Below are 18,226 nucleotides of genomic sequence, written 5' to 3'. Positions count from 1 at the left end.
TGAATGACGCTGGCACAGTTGTTTTGCTTGCAGGGAGGGAATTTGTGTGCAGTCAATAGGCCACCTGCCCTCTCGGCTCAGGATCAGCTCTCCGCCCAAACCCCGGTGCGTTTCATTCTTACAATACTCCAGGCTGCAGCCAGCACAAACATGTCACAGCAAGAGGGACCGTGATGGTATTTGCACATGCAATTGGTTTAAACATGGCTTTGTTTGATCCTTTAAAAAAAGAAAAGTTTTATTATTACATTATAGCCCAAAGAATTTAGCCTTGTAACCTGCAGTTTCCCTATTCTCAGTAATATAAACTTTCTTTTCCAATAATAGGTGAGGCCTGATGGAATTTTCTTCTTTTCCCTCATTCGTGGGGGTGAGGTGATGAACTCACAACTGCTTTGGACTCTGTTTTATACCAACTGAAATAATAAAAAATGGGTCTTTGGAAACATGGAGAAAAGAAACTCTTGGCATCATAACACAGATAAAGACACGATAAGAAGTAATTAATGTTTGTAAGAGAAAGGTACTTACCTCGTAGCTGCTTCACCCTGAGGACATGCCTGGGAAGCCAGTTTCCCGTGTGCCCCTCAAGTGGACAGAATGGAAGAGACTTGAACCCTTGCTCCAGTGCCCAGCTCCACTGAGGGCTCTAGAGCGAGAACTCCCAAATCACGTAAGGATGGGGTACATCCTGAGAAATACGACCCTTGGTGATTCCATCGTTGTGCAAACATCATAGGAAAAACTTACACAAACCTAGATAGCAACTAAATCACCTGTAACACATTTCTCAGACTGTAACTCCATCATTAAGCGATTCATGACTACATTAGTTTTCTATGCTGAATATCAAATTATCCCAAACTTAGTGAGTTAAACAACACATATTTATTATCTCACAGTTCCCGTGTATTTGGGTTTTCACAGCTTAGCTGGGTCCTCTGCTCAGAGTCTCACAGGCTGCAGTCAAGGTGTTGCCAGAGCTGTGGTCTCATCAGAGGCTTGACAGGGGAAGGATCTGCCTCAAAACTCCCTCAGGCTATTGAATGCATTTACTTGCTACTGTGGGATTCCTAGCAACTTGCTTCTTCGAAGTCAGGAGAGAGAGAGATTCTAGTGTGAGTCTACTGGCAAGATGGGGTGTTACATAACCTCACATAACCGTGGGGGTGGCACTCCACCATTTTTGACATAATCGATTGGTTAGAAACAAATCACTGGTCCTGCTTATACTGAAGGGGAAGGGATTACATGAGAGAGTGGGACAGCGGGAGGCAGAGATCATGAGCCACCTTAAGGCTTGTCTGCCTCACTCCACAGCTCTCCAGTCATAGAGATGAAGGGCATGGCTAAGGAGTAATGGAAGCAACATTTTTAGGAGAACCGTAAATGGGGGGAGATATTTTATATTTACACACATATTCATATACCCTAACATAAAAACAAAAATAAAATTAGGAATTTTTCTTAGTGGTTGATGGCATGAGATTTTGCAATCAAAGAGCTATGAATTTGAATGCCTGCCTATGGCTTAGTAGTTGCTTAACCTACTTAAGCTTCAGTTTCCCTCTTTAAAATGAGAATAATGATACCTACCTTTGGGGTTATGGGAGAATTAAATTAGATAAAATAGATAAAACACTTAGCACAATAGAAATGCTCAATAAATGTTCAGCATCACACCCAGGTAAAAGCCTTGGGTACCTCATGCAAGATGGAATTTTTACAACACGCTCTAAATACGGAGAAATTAATCCCTAAAGTGAGCCTGCCCTTCTGAAGCTTGAGAGGGTTTGGCACGAGTTTGCTTCCATGTTTCCCACAAAGCTCTGGATGGCTCTGCCAGGGGTCTCTAGTCCACCTTCTCCCACATCTTCATCAGGAACCAGTGAGTTTTTGCAATGCTGGATTCAAGATCCCCTAAGACCTCCAAACTTCACCACTGGAATGCTGTCGGAGGCTGGCCTCACCCCAGATGCCTGTATCCTCCTGGTCCCCAGGCAGAAACACTGGTCATAGTTGATGCTCTAGCGCAGGGCTCCTCAAACTTTTTAAACAGGGGGCCAGTTCACTGTCCCTCAGACCATTGGAGGGCCGGACTATAGTTTAAAAAAAAACTATGAACAAATTCCTATGCACACTGCACATATCTTATTTTGAAGTAAAAAAACAAAATGGGAACAAATACAATATTTGTATTTGCATGTGGCCCGCGGGCCGTAATTTGAGGACCCCTGCTCTAGCCAAGATTCCTATCTCCTAGACATGCTTAGTCCTTGTACCCTGGTTTCCAAGATGGATTCACTTAATAAGTCACTCACTGAAAACTTTTATTCAACACCTACCATGTGCCGGGCATAGGGCTAGCTTTGGAGAGAAAATGGCAATGAACACAGAACCCTCCCCTCAAGTAAACCATCAGCCAATTCAAAGGCACATCCAAGCCAACAAAGTAAAGTTGACCCTTGACTTTGGGCAGAAATATACCTGACACCCTACACCAGTCCCTCAGTCTGTGAAGTCGGCACGATCAGACAGGCCCCTCGCTCTCCTCTGTATTTTAGTTTTGTTAAGACTCACACTTCCTGCACTCATCTCACACCACTTTTCTGTTTCCAACTTTCACTACAGTTTCATGTCTCACTTGATAGCAATTTCTATGCTGACTGAAGTATTTACTAAAACAGCTTTACAAACCATGTTTTCCCTTTTTCATCAGTCTTGGACACTGCCCAAACTAATGTTCCACTTTCCATTTATCCCAAATTTCTGGTGACTTTCTGGTTAAGAACCATCACTTTCTCAGAGCTCATTACTTTTCCTTTTCTTGTATCACTGGCCCAGTTGACATCCTCTTTAAAGCTTTGCTTTCACAAAGACATGAAGTGTCTACTATTTTAGAAGAGTTGTTCCATATACATCAGTGAGTACAAAAAACAGAGGCATGCTGAGGTTTGTGTGCTCTGTTGTCAAAGGTTCTGTCCCTGGACTCACACCAGGCTGCTCACTGCCCAAGGCACATCCATGCCTTGTCAGTTATTTGTGTCTTACTAACACTAATATCAATTCTAATAAAAGTTAAGATATATCTAGAGACTACAATGTGCCAAGCAGTTATATTGTTATGTTATTTAATCTTCACAACCACCTTTTGAGATAGGGACTAGTACCAGCATTTAAGAGATCAGGAATCTGAGGTTTAAAGATCAGGTTACCTGCTCAAGATCATACACTATTAAGTGTAGTATGAGATTCAATCCCCAGGAGTCCAATGCAATGCTATCTCCCAAGTGTGAAGAGAGATGTGTGAGCCTGAGGAAAAGTTAACCTACTTATTACTTTGTCCAAGATCACCCCTGGCTCCAAGTCCAAGGAGACAAGAAGAGATCAGCAGCCACAAAGTTGAATGGTCAGCCAGTCACCCATACTTTTAGGGGATTCATCACAGCTCAGCTCTGCACACAGACACAGAGAAGGCAGCAGTGGATCTTTGTGCAGGGAGCTAATCTATCTATATAAAACCCTAATATGCAAATAGACCAAACAGCAGAACAACTGGTCATTATGACGTGTGCTGACCACCAGGGGGCATGCGTGGAAGATAGCAGGCATCGACAGCAGGCAGCATAGCGTGGAACATGGCGGGTGTTGGCTGTGGCAGGATGGTGGAGCAGGTGAGCATGGGTACCAGACCAAGGTGGGCAAGCCTCTGGTGGTTGCTGAAAATTCTTTGCTCCTGCGTGCTGCTGTCCCACCTGGCACTTGCACCTGCTGCTCGCACTGGCCCTGCTCATACCCGCTGCTGGCATTGTAGCCGCTGCTTGTACCCACTGCCAGTGCCCAGCACTGGTCCAGATCGTTCAGCACTGTCAGTGGGTGCGAGTGGCGGCTGCCGGCCCCAATCACCCCTGAGGGCTTCTCCACCTCCCCCTGCTCCTGAGGGGCGATCAGGGCAGCATCGCTTGCTCGCACCCCCTCACAGTGCCAGCCCCTTGCACCTGCTGCTGGCGATGGCCCCAATCATTCTGCGCTGTCAGTGGGTGTGAGTGGAACCAGCACCATCAGCGGGTGAGAGTGGTGGCAGCAGCAGTGGGAGCGGGGCTTCTGGCAGACAGGGGACCAGGGGCTGCAGTGGGAGGGGCTGGGCAGGGGCACAGAGGATGGGCCGAGACCTGGCCCTGTGCCCACTGCAGTCTCACAGCCCACAGTTCCTTTCAAGGTGCACAAATTCGTGCATTGGGCCCCTAGTGTAGAATAATCAAGAACAAAAGAGAGGGGAAAGATGGAGCAATGAAGGCCTGAGAACAGAGACAACTTTCAGATAACTCACTCTTTGCTTTGAGGAATAAATGCCTTTCTTTTGAACAAAGGTTGTAATTCTGACTGTGAGTCTAGGGTCCCTAACAATGACAGAGAGTGATGGCTATGAAGGGCACTAATCAAAGATTGAGTAGACTTGTGTTTACACGGGGAGGAACCGCTGCTCCTACATCGGCCTTTGAAGCCATCCTTGCTCACGTAGATCATGATGCACTATGCATGATAATTCAAAGAAAAGGGGTGAGTTGAAATAAACACATCTGGCCAGTTATTGCACTGAGGCACTTCAAAGAAACATTTCCTTTGATCATTTTGACTTCTCATTAATAACCAATGTAAATATATTACTCATAGAAATTACCCAGAGACTTCTGGCTGATGGAGCTTTCCGTTTGACCCATCACCAGTGCAATGGGGAGGACAAAGTAGGGAATCACACACTGGCTCCTAAAGTGTCCACCAGGAAGTGGCACATAACGCCCCACCCAGAGGTCCCTAGCCAGAGCAAGTCCTACAGCCCACCTAGTTTCAAGGGGAACAGGGAAGAAGGATCTTGCCAGATGCTGGTAAGGGAGGGTAGGACACTGACAACACCTGGTGAACAGCACTGATGACTAACACAAAGGCCAAGTGAAAAGTAGGTATTTTCAGGTGGTCAAATGAAGGAGTATGTTCAAGAGAATAAAGCACTTAGGAGCTTTGTTACATTTTCATAATAATTTCTCAGCTGGAATATTTCCACAGAGACCTTCACCATGAACATTACAATTGTTTAAGGAAACAGGTGTCCTGATCTGACATAATTATCAAGGAAAAATAATACTCAAAAAATATGTGGAATTTATATAATTGAGACAAGAGCAATTTCCTCATGCATAAGAAGAGGATGAAACTGTCTACCTGCCATTCTGGATCTTTGGTGGGATCTTTGGTGGGAACACTAAGGAAACTCACTGTAGGACTCTGCAAAGGTAAATTACCAAACCCAATGGCACTTTTTCCCCCTTGAACTTGCCTATTGACTTGACATTTCTCCAAGCAAATTCAAAGCATCTACACTAATAAAAGAGAAACATGGTAATTAGCATACGACCACTACCCTTCCCATTGGCTAATCAGCATATCCTTATGCAAATTAACTGTCAGCCATCCACTGAAGCGAACAGGGAGGCTTGCTTGCTCCAGTGACTGGCAAACTCCAACGTTCCCCACCTAACTTGCCCGCCTCTCAGCTGCAACTCTAAGCAACTATGTTGCAAATATAGAAGCTAAACAAAGCCCCAGAAACCTGCATTAGTCAGCCAGGCTTCAGCCAGCCGGACCGCAACATTGTATCAAATACAGAAGGTAAAGGCCAGAAACCTGCTTTCAGCAGCCGAGGCCTCAGAGCTAAAGCTGGCCCAGAATAGAAAAAAAAAAGAAAAGAAAAAAAGGAGCGGTTGGGAGCTTTAGTCACCTGGCAGCCGGAAAACGGCCCTCAGCCCCTCAGCCAGACTGGCCAGGCACCCCAGTGGGGACCCCTACCCTGATCCAGGACACCCTTCAGGGCAAACCAGCCGGCCCCCACCCGTGCACCAGGCCTCTATCCTATATAGTAAAAGGGTAATATGCCTCCCAGCACTGGGATCAGTGGAGCAGCGAGGCTCCCGGCACTGGGATCAGCATGACAGGGGGCAGCGCCCAAACCCCCTGATTGCCCTGAGGCTCTCTGAGTGACAGGGGGCGGGGCCACAACCTCCCTATCCGCCCTGCTCTGTTTGTGACAGGGGAAGGCACCCCAACCCCCTGATCAGCCCTGCTCTGTGCCTGATAGGGGGGAGCTCCCCAATACCCTGATCGCCCTGCGGCTCTGTGTGTGACAGGGGGCGGCGCACCAACCCCCTGATCGGCCCTGCTCTGTGTGTGACAGGGTGCGGTGCCCCAACCCGCCCCCCCCTCACGGACCCTGCTCTGTGTGTGACAGGGTAGAGCCATAACCTCTCCATCGGCCCTTCCCTGAGTGTGACAGTGGCGGCGCCCCAACCCCCTGATCGGCCCTGCTCTGTGGGTGATAGAGGGTGGCGCCCCAACCCCCCTCCACGGGCCTTGCTCTGTGTGTGACAGGGTAGAGCCATAACCTCCCCATTGGCCCTGCCCTGAGTGTGACAGGGGGCAGCGCCCCAACCCCCTGATGGGCCCTGCTCTGTGCGTGACAGGGGGTGGCGCCGCAACCTCCCCATCGACCCTGCCTTGAGTGTGACAGGGGGCGGTGCCCCAACCCCCCAATCGGCCCTACCCTGAGCGTGACTGAGGGTGGCATCGCAACCTCCCGATCTGCCCTGCACTGCGCATAACAGGAGGCGGTGCCCCAACTCCCCAATCAGCCCTGCTCTGAGCATGACCAAGGGCTGCACCTAGGGATTGGGCCTGCCCTCTGACACCCGGGAGCAGGCCTAAGTCAGCAGGTCGTTATCTCCCGAGGGGTTCCAGACTGGGAGAGGGCACAGGCCGGGCTGGGGACCCCCCCCCCCCCCCAGTGCACAAATTTTTGTGCACCGGGCCTCTAGTTTTATTATATAACATCATATTTGGAATTTTAAGCAATGTAAAAAATGAGCATTTTTGTTTCATTTACTCATTACTTTATTCCACAAACATTGATTTTGAGGGCCTATTATATGCAGATACTTTCCTAGATACTCAGGATGCAAAGGTAGAGACCTAACCTTAGGGTACTCATAATAAATCTAATGAGAGATAAAGACTAGTGATTAGGAAATTATAGAATATTAGATGCCCGGTGCATGAAAATTCATGCACTGGAGTGGGGGGGGGTCCCTCAGCCCGTCCTGCCCCCTCTCACAGTCCGGGAGCCCTCAGGGGCAGGAGTTGATCCGGCGATCAGGGGAAGGCGATGCCCCCATCACACCTTTGCTGCTGCCACTGCTGACAGCGCAAGCCTCAGCCAGCCCTGGTTATCTGAGCCTCGGGAGGCCCTGGGTGGCTGGGCAGCCACCATTCGAGGCTTTTCTGCTCCTCGGGCCGGCCCTGGGCGGCTGGGGGGCTGAGGGGACTGGGGGACTCCGGAAGCAGGCACACAGAGCAGCCGGGCCCACCTGAGGGCAGGCCCAGCCTTGCCACTCGCCTGCCGCCCCAGTGGGGCTGAGGGGACTAAGCACTGCTATCTTGTGGCTGTGGGCACCGCCATCTTTGAGGGTGAGGCAGTCAATTAGCATATTCCCTCTTTATTAGATAGGATTGTAAAACTGAAGCTATAGAAATATACAGCAGCTATCATGGGAGAGTTATTAGTACTGACATTTATTAAGACCATCACCTGCCTTGGAGGGAAGCAGTGAATCTGTGTAATCCATCCATTCCTTGGGCCACCACCTGGAGTTGTGTAAGGCGTTCATTGCACAACTCCAGGACGCATCATCCCCTTGTAGGCTCCTTAGATTTGTATGGATACCGGTGTTTTGAGCCAGTGATGCCTCTATTTCCTCCAAAGTCACCGTTTGGACTAGCAACAAGACTACCAACATCTAACCGACATTTAGTACTCTTAAATATTTTCATTATATGCTTACTCTTATTACTACTGATGTAATGATAATCTCTAACTCACTGAACTTTCTTTTCAGTAATCCTCAATTATACAGCTAGTCTGACTAAGACTGTTCTAGCCATGTTGGAAGTCCTAGGTAAATATAAGCTGCTATCCTTGACCTTAAAAATCTTTTAAACTAACTGGAGAAGAAAGACAAAAGCACATAAATCAACTAGAGATTAATAATCTCTAACCTGTGTAACACTAAGTCTAAATGCAATCTGAGTTGTAGGAACCAAGATAGCAATCTTAGATGGGATTTCATTTTGAGCTTGAAGGATGTGTATTATTTAGGTAGACTAGAGGAAAGAGACTGATGAGAATGTATATTCTCCTTTCCATATCTCCAGTTACCTTGTGTCATTCCACCAGTTTCCTCTTGGACAGAGCAAGTCCCTTGTAGTAGTTAAGTTCACATAGGCTAGTTCAGTGGTCGGCAAACTCATTAGCCAACAGAGCCAAATATCAACAGTACAATGATTGAAATTTCTTTTGAGAGCCAAATTTTTTAAACTTAAACTATATAGGTAGGTACATTGTTATTAACTTAATTAGGGTACTCCTAAGGCTTAGGAAGAGCCACACTCAAGTGGCCAAAGAGCTGCATGTGGCTCGCAAGCCGCAGTTTGCTGACCACAGGGCTAGTTCACTGATTCTCAAATTGTGGTACTGAACCAGCAACATGAGTACAATCTGGAAACTTAGAAATGCAAATCTTTGTTCCCTGTCCCAGACTTAGTGAAACTCTAATTGTAGAGCCCAGCAATCTAGGTTTTAACAAGCCCTCCAGGTGATTCTGATACATACCAATGCCTGAGAACCACTGGGCTCATCAAAAATCCTGGCTTTCAATCCTAGCTCTGTTAGCACTTTCTGGGCTCCATGGCTTAGGCAGGTGGTTAATTTTGCTAAGTCTCAGACAAGTATAACAGTAGTGCCCATCTGCCTAAACCAGTGCTTACTAGTACTACTTGCTAAGGATTACACTAGAGATTGTATTAACTCATTTATTCTTCACAACTAGTAAGCACTCAATAAAGTCTTGCTATTAGCACCTGGCAAGACTTCCCTTTACTTTTAAATCATATTCATGCCATAGCATGGTTGGAAAACCTTAGTTAGAGCTGTGTTTCTTCACTCCTCATCACCTTTACCACCTTCACTACTATTTGGCATATACATATATATGCACATACTACATATATGTATCATCATAAAATGTACCATTTAAACCAGGGGTGGGCAAACTTTTTGACTCGAGGGCCACAATGGGTTCTTAAACTGGACCGGAGGGCCGGAACAAAAGCATGGATGGAGTGTTTGTGTGAACTAATATAAATTCGAAGTAAACATCATTATATAAAAGGGTACAGTCTTTTTTTTTTTTTTAGTTTTATTCATTTCAAACTGGCCAGATCCGGCCCGAAGGCCATAGTTTGCCCAGGGCTGATTTAAACCATTTTTGAGTATACAGTTTAGTGACATTAAGTACATTCACATTTTTGTGCTCCCATCACCACCATGCAGCTTCAGAATTTTTTTCATCTTCCCCACTGAAACTTCACAACCATTCAGCAATAGTTCCCCACTTCCACCCTCCCCCCAGGCTCTAAGTACCTCACATGAGTGGAATCATACAGTATTGTCTTTTTGTGACTGGCTTACTTCACTTAGCACAATATCCTCAAGGTTGTCACAGAAGTCAGACTTTCTCTCCTTTTTAAGGCTGAATAGCATTTTATCGCATGTGCGTTCCACACTTTGTTTATCCATCCATCTGCGAATGGACACTTGGGTTGCTCCCATGTTTTGGCTGTTGTGAGCAGTGCTGCTATACAATTAGCTCTTTGAGTTCCCGCTTACAGTTCTTGTGCGTACATATCCAGAGTGGAATGTCTGGTGGTCTATCTTGGCAGTTCTCCATCTTTATCAGAAAGCCTTACTCTCCTGTCTCCTCTCTCAAGCTGGTGCAGCCATGGCTACCAGAAAGCAGCACACCATCGCCCTCCTGTATCCAGGAGAATGTCATAGGATTGCCTTGCATTCTTTAAAAACCTGAAACTGAGTGAGCAAAGAGAGATAGTGTTCCCCCAAACCAGTGGTTCTCAACCTTGGCTGCACATTAGAATCACCTGGGAATCTTTTTAAAATCCTGATTTCTGGGTCTCATCCTCCGGAAATTCTGTTTCTTTGTTATGGGGTGGGGCCACAACATTAGTAACAAAGAAACAGAATTTCCGGAGGATGAGGCCCAGACATCAGGATTTTAAAAAGATTCCCAGGTGATTCTAATGTGCAGCCAAGGTTGAGAACCACTGCCCTAAAATATACCTTCCTCCTCCCTAGACTCTATTTCATCATAGTGAAGGATTTTTCTGTCCTACCTACAAATACAAAATACTCAAAGAGAAACTTTCCTTCCATCCATTGGTGACAAGGACCAGAGAATAAAAAGAGATTACAGGGTAGACTGTCTGCTACGATAACTTATTTTTCCTGTAGTTGTTTCCAACCAGACACACAGTATCATTAACTTTGACTGTGGTCATTTCTTTGGCCTCAGGTTTAATCTATTTTGACTAGGAATATTGTCCTCGGAAACACTACAATTTCCTGAAGAGACTGCAAATCAGCAGTCTTGCCTAAAATCATACATGGCCATTATCTTTGCTCTGCTTGAAAGATGTACAAAGACAGTATGTCATTGTGAGCTGGGAGGTTTCCTTTCTTTAGAGTCTGCCTTCTGGCTGAGCTATAAGGTAAGGCAATCAAATACCCAACATTTATAATAGACATGTTTAACTTCCCTGATATGTCCTGCAGAGGTTCAGCAAACACAAAGATAATGTACTGTAACTAGCAGTTAGGAAGTTCAGACTCCAAACCTTTTAGACTGTATAAACTATGATGGCGAGACAATAGACAACGTGCTCATTTACTGCTGAAAACCACCTGTAGCTGCAATATTTAATGTAGAATCATTCCTACCTGTGAGGTCCACAAGAAATGGGTACTAAACATATTTTTATGCAAGGCTTTTAGTTTGAGTTTTGTCAAGAATAAGCTAGACCAATGTGACCCCTCTGGGAGGCAGTGTTGTGTAGTGAAGATGTGGACTGGATTCAGTTCAGCGAGGTTGCTAGTAGTCTCTACCTCTCACCAGCTATGTGACCATGAGCCAATTACTGGAATTCTTCATATCTCAGTTTAGTACCTGCAAAGTATTTCCTGTTATTCACTGGTAACTGGCACCTGAAAGAGGCCACTTAAAATGAAGGTACCAAAACGTTATTGAAAAAAATAGGTGTTATCACAACATTTTTCTTGTAAAATGAACTAAAATTTTACAAAGTGTAAAGTTGTCTTACATTTAACTAAATGTAGTGCAAAATTTAAACTAGATAGTTTTTTCAGAAAACAACAATAAATTACTTGGGATGTTTTTGTTAAATTTTTCAAGCAAAACTATATGACAGCACAATGTAACATCCTTCATTTCATATTTGACCTTCACAGGAACATTAACAGGATATACATTTTGCAAAGCTATTCTGGAACTTAATTGGTTTCCAAGGACCTTTCCTGTTCCTTTTGTATTGAATCCTTTCTTCTGAAACACTTGTCATTATTCCCATAATTGTTTTCTTCAATTGTCAACAAGTAAAATCATGCCAAATCCACACTTGTCGATGGCTTTGCAAGTCATTCTTGTAGCTTTTCTTTCTTCAACATCATGAAATCCTACGTGTTTGGTAAACGGTGCTTCTTCCCTTTCTGATTCATCTGCTTTGTATTTTCCTTGTGCAATCTAGTGTTGTAAATATCTGACAATCGATGAGGCTGTGACCAGCAAAGGTGACTGACACACCAGTCAGGATAGATGTTAGAGTAAAACAAAAAAGATATTAGATTGAAGACTGATTTTCATAAATAGCCAGCTCATTATGACAATTTTTGTTTTCCTGATATATCTTAACTTCAGAGACTTGGAAAATGATAACAAAGATCCACAGTTTTTAATTAAATTGCTAAAACCATGCCACATGCTCAGCACAGTGCAACAGCATGTGCTTTAGTGGTTAATAAATATTCTCAGTATTTACTTAAGAGGACCCACATATTCACAAATGTGTTGAAGGCATTTAAACACGCATTGATAAAATTGGTGTAAAAGAATGTTTTCCTTAAACAAATTTCCCCTTTTATAAGTAAGCATATGATTAGAGAATTTAAAAAAAATCCCTCACTCCTAACCCTCCTCCATTCCTTAGTCCCCCTTCCCCTTATTTTGTTTAATTTTCTCTCAATAACACTTAATTCCCATCTGGCATGCTATATATTTACATATTTGTGTTTTGTCTGACTCCTACCACTCCAAAACTCCAGAGGCCAAAGACTTGTTTTGCTCATCTATGTGCTCCCAGCACCAAGAACAGGGCCTGACACATGGTAGGTGTTCAATAAATATTCGCTGAATAGACTATAGTGGAAGACTTCTCTTGTCCTCCTCACCCCAGGGCCCAGGTGCTCAGGGGCCATCACAATGACTCTGTTTGGGGATTCTAGTGCACTGTGGCCTGAAAGAGCCCCGAGTGTGAATAAGAATGGGCCCTGTGTAATCAAAGAAGGAAAGGCAGGCAGCATGGAGAGCCAAGAAGCACAGAGTAGAATGAAAGGCTGTGGATGGTCACTGCAAAGCCAGGCCTCCCTGTCCCTAGACTACGTCCCGTTGTAATTCTATTCAGAAGGAAGAGAAACGGGTTCTCCTGTGGGGCAGAGGAAGGAAGCCGGAATTCTCCCTCCTACAAAGGAAAAGATGTGTGTTTGAGTCATGATGTGGTGGAAAGAACAACCCCGTGAGAATCAGGAAACCCGTGTGCTGACCTCACCTCCGACACTAATTGGGTCTGGAAGTCAGGAAATTCACTTCAGACTCTCAGGGTGCTACAACCTCACCTACATGATGAGTGGGTGTGGCTAGACCAGCATTTCCTAAACCACGTTCCTTAGACACTTGACCCTCTTCTGCCCCAGTGGGGTAACCACTAGCCGCATGTGGCTGTTGAGCACTTGAAATGGACTTAGGGCCACCTTTTAAAATGAAAAAACTAAAACACTATACAGGGGGAAAAAGTAAAGTATCTCATTAATAAATTTGTATTGATTAATGTTGAAATAATTGTTTTATTTATTAGGTTAACTAAAATATATTATTAAAGTTAGTATAGTATGGGTATTGTGGAGGCAGGGGACATAATCAGTACTTTCTGGTCAATTTTGCAGTAAATCTAAAATGATAGATAAATACATACTTGTATAAAAAAAGAAGGCCCACGCATATCTTTCTACTTTTAAAAACACGTCTACCAGACTTTTGAAATTATAAATGTAATTACAGATGTGGTTCCGAGGATATTTCTGCTCTACAACTTGAGAGAAAATGTTTTTCTGATCAAACACTGCATATTGCATCCCCACCCCCACCCTTCCCAGCCTCATGCTATGTCATGATGCTCATTAACAAAGTGAGCATACTAGCCTTCTTGAAGTATACAGTATATAGAAAGCTGCTTATTTGTCATTTTCAAAACATTTTTAATCATGGAACCAATTTTCCACTGAGCACCTATTAATACCCCTCGGTTCTGAGGAAGACATTTTGGAGAACAGTGGTCCAGATTTTCTGCAAAGTCTTTTTAGATTATAATAACGTGTGATATTATAAATCTATGTATGTGGAAGGGAGCAATGAGTGGGTTTCTAAGCTGCTTGTTCAGACAGAAAGAGTTTTAAGGAGAAATCATGTTCTTCACCAACACCTCCTGGGAGAGATCACAGCTAATTGAAAGCTGAAAGAAGAAAGTTGGGAGACTGGATCATGGAATTGGGTAGAGGGGGAGGGAGATGAGTTCAGATTCCGAGGGTTTTCTCAGAGCTTTGTGTGAAGTTATACTCAGTAAAACCTTGACACTCTACTGCTTGAGATGCTGATACTGTCAAGAAATTAGCACCACAGAAAACATCCGAATCCCAGGTGGAACATGCAGTGCAAGGAACCTAGAAAACATGGCATTCCAAGAAGAAACACTGAGAGTGGCTGGAGGGCTGCAGAAATGGCAGTAAGAGGACACATTATGCGTCAATACCTCGCACCTCCAGGCCTCCAGGGAGCAGATGAGGAGAAAGCCTTAAGGGTTTATCTAGCCAGATAAAGCAGTGAAACCACAGCCTTGGCCTCTGACAGAGATTTCTGTGTGGGTGATAACAAACCTATTTCTGGGGGCCTGACATTTCTGCCTGTGCTTCCAGAAGGTGTCACATCACCTAGGGCTTCTGGGTTCCATTATGAATGGAAGTTTTTCCTGGATCCATCTCAAAAATTCTCCTATTGCTCTTTAACTTCTCCCTTGTCCTCTGTAAGTGTGAAATATTGCCTTTTAGAATGTGCTGCTTTCTATGAGCTCCAAGCATTTATCCCGAATTAACAGTTTTCACAGCTTAAGGTATAATTTATATACAGTAAAATTCACCAATTTTAACTGTGAATGAATTTTAGAAAAAGTATCACCATGCAACTACCACCACAATCAGGTTTTAGAACCCTTCCACTCCCCCTCCCCCCCCCCCCCCCGCCCCACCAAATTTTCCTCGTGCCCCTTTGCAATCAATTTCTATTCCTACCCCCTGCCCAGGAAACCACTGATGTGCTTACTGTCAAAATGAAATCATATACACCCCAGCTGGTTTTGCTCAGTGGATAGAACATTAGGCTACAAACTGAAGGGTCCCCGGTATGATTCCAGTCAAGGGCACATGCCCGGATTGTGGGCTCAATCCCCAGTGAGGGGCATGCAGGAGGCAGCCAATCGATGGTTCTCTCTCATCATTGATGGTTTTATCTCTCTCTCCCTCTCCCTCTCTGAAATCAATAAAAATATATTTAAAAAATTGAATCATATAGAACATATATGGTGAAGGGTTTTTAATCCTCACCTGGGAATATTTTTTCCATTGATTTTTAGAGAGAGTGGAAAGGAGGGAGAAGGGGGAGAAAGAGAGAAACATCAGTGTGAAAGAGACACATCTACTGGTTGCCTCCCGCACGTGCTTGCATGCTGTCAGGAGAAGGTCAAAATACTTTTCTTAATCTGGATATCTAGTTATTCCAGCACGATTTATTGAAGACTACCCATGTCTTATCTTGGCAACTTAATCAAAACTCAATTAACCATGTAAGTGTAGGTCTATTTTTGGACTCTCAACTCTGTTCATTAATCTATGTCTATCTTTATATCCTATCACACTGTCTTGATTATTGTAGCTTTTAGTCTATTATTGTTTTTATTTCTTTTTTATTTCTAATTTTAAGTCTTAAAATTAGATAGAATAAGTCCTCCAAACCTAGGGGTGGGGGTTGGGAGCTGGAAGATGGGGGGTGGGGGGGTGGGGGGTGGGGGGTGGGGGGGGGGGAAATGGGAGATATCTGTAATACTACCAACAATAAAAAATATATTTAAAAATAATTCCTCCAACTTTATCATTTTAAAAAACTGTTTTGGCCATTCTCAATCCTTTGAAGTTTTGCATTTTGAATAATGCTTTCATGTCTGGAAGATAGAGTATAAATAATGCTATCCAATTTTATAGACAAAGAAGCCACAGACAGAGAAACATCTGTAATCTGTCTGACTTCACGTTATGAGGTCGGGTTCCTGTCTCTTTGTGGTCACATCTCATTTTCCTACCGGAATGTCAGCTCCACAAGAGCAGGAACTGGGTATGTTTTCGTTACTCAGAATCGCCAGTAAAACAGTTATTGTGGTAGGCTTTCAACAAATATTTGTTAAACAGACAGAATTGTGTCCAAGAGAAATTGAGTGACTTGGCTCATAAAAGTCAATAGCTGAACTGCCTCTAGAACTTCAGTTTTCAAACTCTTCATTAATATCGTTCCATCTTACAATCTGAGTGGAGGAGACAGAGAACAAGGGGAAAGGAGGGAAAAAAAAAGTGAATGAAATAGGAGCTAGATAAGAGCATTATTAGAAGGATTTTTAAAAAGCTTTTGTTTTAATACATCTCAGCCTATAGACTGCATCTTCCAACCACTGAATATTTACAAGTTTATTCTTTGTTTAAAATACTTTTAACTTGCAGAGGAATACCCGGATGATTCACAGACCCAAAACCACAGCCTAAGCAGGAGACAATCACATTTCCTTCCTGAGCATGGTGCTAAGAAAATAGAGAAAAGACACACAAAGCCAGAATGGATCCCTGGGGTCAGCAGAGACAGACCCTGGCTGAACCATTCTGGGCTGACTGTCCTTCCAATTAGGAAAAATCTTCAGGGCGCAATATTTGGCAAGATCTTTCCACCTTTCAATTTAATTCAGAGAGGACTTTCATCTTCTAAAAAATCCCTAAAACTGTAGTTCTTGCTTTTAAACCTAGAATACTAGGTGTCAAAAAGAATAATAATAACCTGGTGTTAATCTGAGGAGGAAAGTAACTAGAGAACAGGATAAGGAATATACAACTATCAAAATGTGGAGGTGGCTCAGACACCACAGCCTCTAATTCAGGTGGCATGTAATCTTCTTAAACAATGATTACAGACACTAAGTGTGCATTTGGAGGGACTGGAATTGGCATTAATTACTCTGCAATATTCTATCAACCAAATTCTTCCTTCAAGTAAATGCATGGGCTTCCATTGAAATTGGTGGGTGTCACAGGTAGCTGAGAGGAGAATTTGACCTCAGAAGGCACTGTGAAGATTTTGGCTTATAAACAACGACTCAGGAAGATTTCTACCAGAAGCAATCAGCGATAGGGAAGAAATTAAATACCTTTATTTCAATGAGTCAAGAACATTTGTTGAGTGTAGACTTTGTTCAGGGCAAGATGCTAGGTACTGTTGGGAGAACCCAAGGTGAGACATAGACAGCGTGCTTCGACCTGCTCTTGCATCTGCAGGCGAGAGATCTGACCAATATTTCTTGAGTCTAGTTCATTCCCCTCAGTTTTTAGTTTATTATTGTTTTTATTTCTTTTTAAAAATTATTATTATTAATATTTTTATTGATTTCAGAGAGGAAGGGAGAGAGAGATAGAAACATCAATGATGAGAGAGAATCATTGATTGGCTTCCTCCTGCATGACCCCTAATGGGGATCGAGTCCTCAACCCAGGCATGTGCCCTTGACTGGAGACCCTTCAGTCTCAGGCTGATGCTCTATCCACTGAGCCAAACTGGTCAGGGCAGTTTTCAGTTTAGATGTCACTTTCTGAAGATTAGATTAGGTCTTCCTGGTATAAGACGCATCATATTTGTAATTACTTGTTAATGCCTGTTTCCCCCTCCAAGAGAGGCCATGTTCATGTTATTCTCAGAGTCTCTGCATGTCTTTTTTTAAAAATATATATTTTATTGATTTTTTTACAGAGAGGAAAGGAGAGGGATAGAGAGTTAGAAACATCAATGAGAGAGAAACATCGATCAGCTGCCTTCTGCACACCCCCTAACTGGGGATGTGCCCGCAACCAAGGTACATGACCTTGACCGGAATCGAGCCTGGGACCCTTCAGTCCATAGGCCGACGCTCTATCCACTGAGCCAAACCGGTTAGGGCTTTCTGCATGTCTGTATGAGAACACGGTTCTGGAGCCAGCAGCCTCTGTTCAGTTCTCAGCTCTGTTGTTCACTCTCTGAGTGATTTGGGGTAAATCACTTATGCTTTTGAAGCTTTGGCACCTCCATCAGTAAGACAGAGATAATAATTCTGTAGTACATACCTCATAGAGCTATTCATAGAGCTATTCTGAAGATTAAATGAGGTCAAGTCACTAACGACCTGGCCCATATTAAGCCCTCCATCAAAATAAAAAAACAAAAACACAAAAACAAGAAGGGCTGAGAAGAGATAAACCAAAGAACTTATATATTTACTAGAGGCCCGGTGCACAAAAATTTGTGCACTCAGGGGGGAGAGGGAGTCTCTCAGCCCGGCCTGTGCCCTCTCACAGTCTGGGACCCCTCAGGAGATAACGACCTGCTGGCTTAGGCCTGCTCCCGGGTGGCAGAGGGCAGGCCCAACCCCTAGGTGCAGCCCCTGGTCCGGCTCAGAGCAGGGCCAATTGGGGAGTTGGGGCGCCACCCCCTATCATGCACAGAGCAGGGCGGATTGGGGGGTTGCAATGCCACCCTCAGTCACGCTCAGGGTAGGGCCGATTGGGGGGTTGGGGCACCGCTCCCTGTCACACTCAAGGCAGGGTCAATGGGGAGGTTACGGCAACACCCCCTGTCACTCACAG

The 18,226-nt window shown here is 44.2% G+C and overlaps 1 long non-coding RNA gene across 1 annotated transcript in view; it reads right to left on the bottom strand.

The window, feature by feature from the left end:
* Nucleotides 1-206: 206 nt before the first annotated feature.
* The window catches only part of LOC139005294 (uncharacterized), a 46,975-nt gene continuing 28,955 nt past the window's right edge, over nt 207-18,226 (bottom strand). The window contains exon 3 of the long non-coding RNA XR_011470658.1: nt 207-219. This is a non-coding gene — a long non-coding RNA (uncharacterized lncRNA). The remainder of the gene's footprint in view (nt 220-18,226) is intronic.

This window comes from Myotis yumanensis, unplaced genomic scaffold (assembly GCF_028538775.1).
Source record: "Myotis yumanensis isolate MYYU_CA2020_CCGP unplaced genomic scaffold, mMyoYum1.0.hap1 SCAF_3, whole genome shotgun sequence".
Classification (NCBI taxonomy): Eukaryota; Metazoa; Chordata; class Mammalia; order Chiroptera; family Vespertilionidae; genus Myotis; species Myotis yumanensis.
The sequence above is the reverse complement of the archived record's forward strand: the minus strand, read 5'-3'. Positions and strand labels throughout refer to the sequence as shown.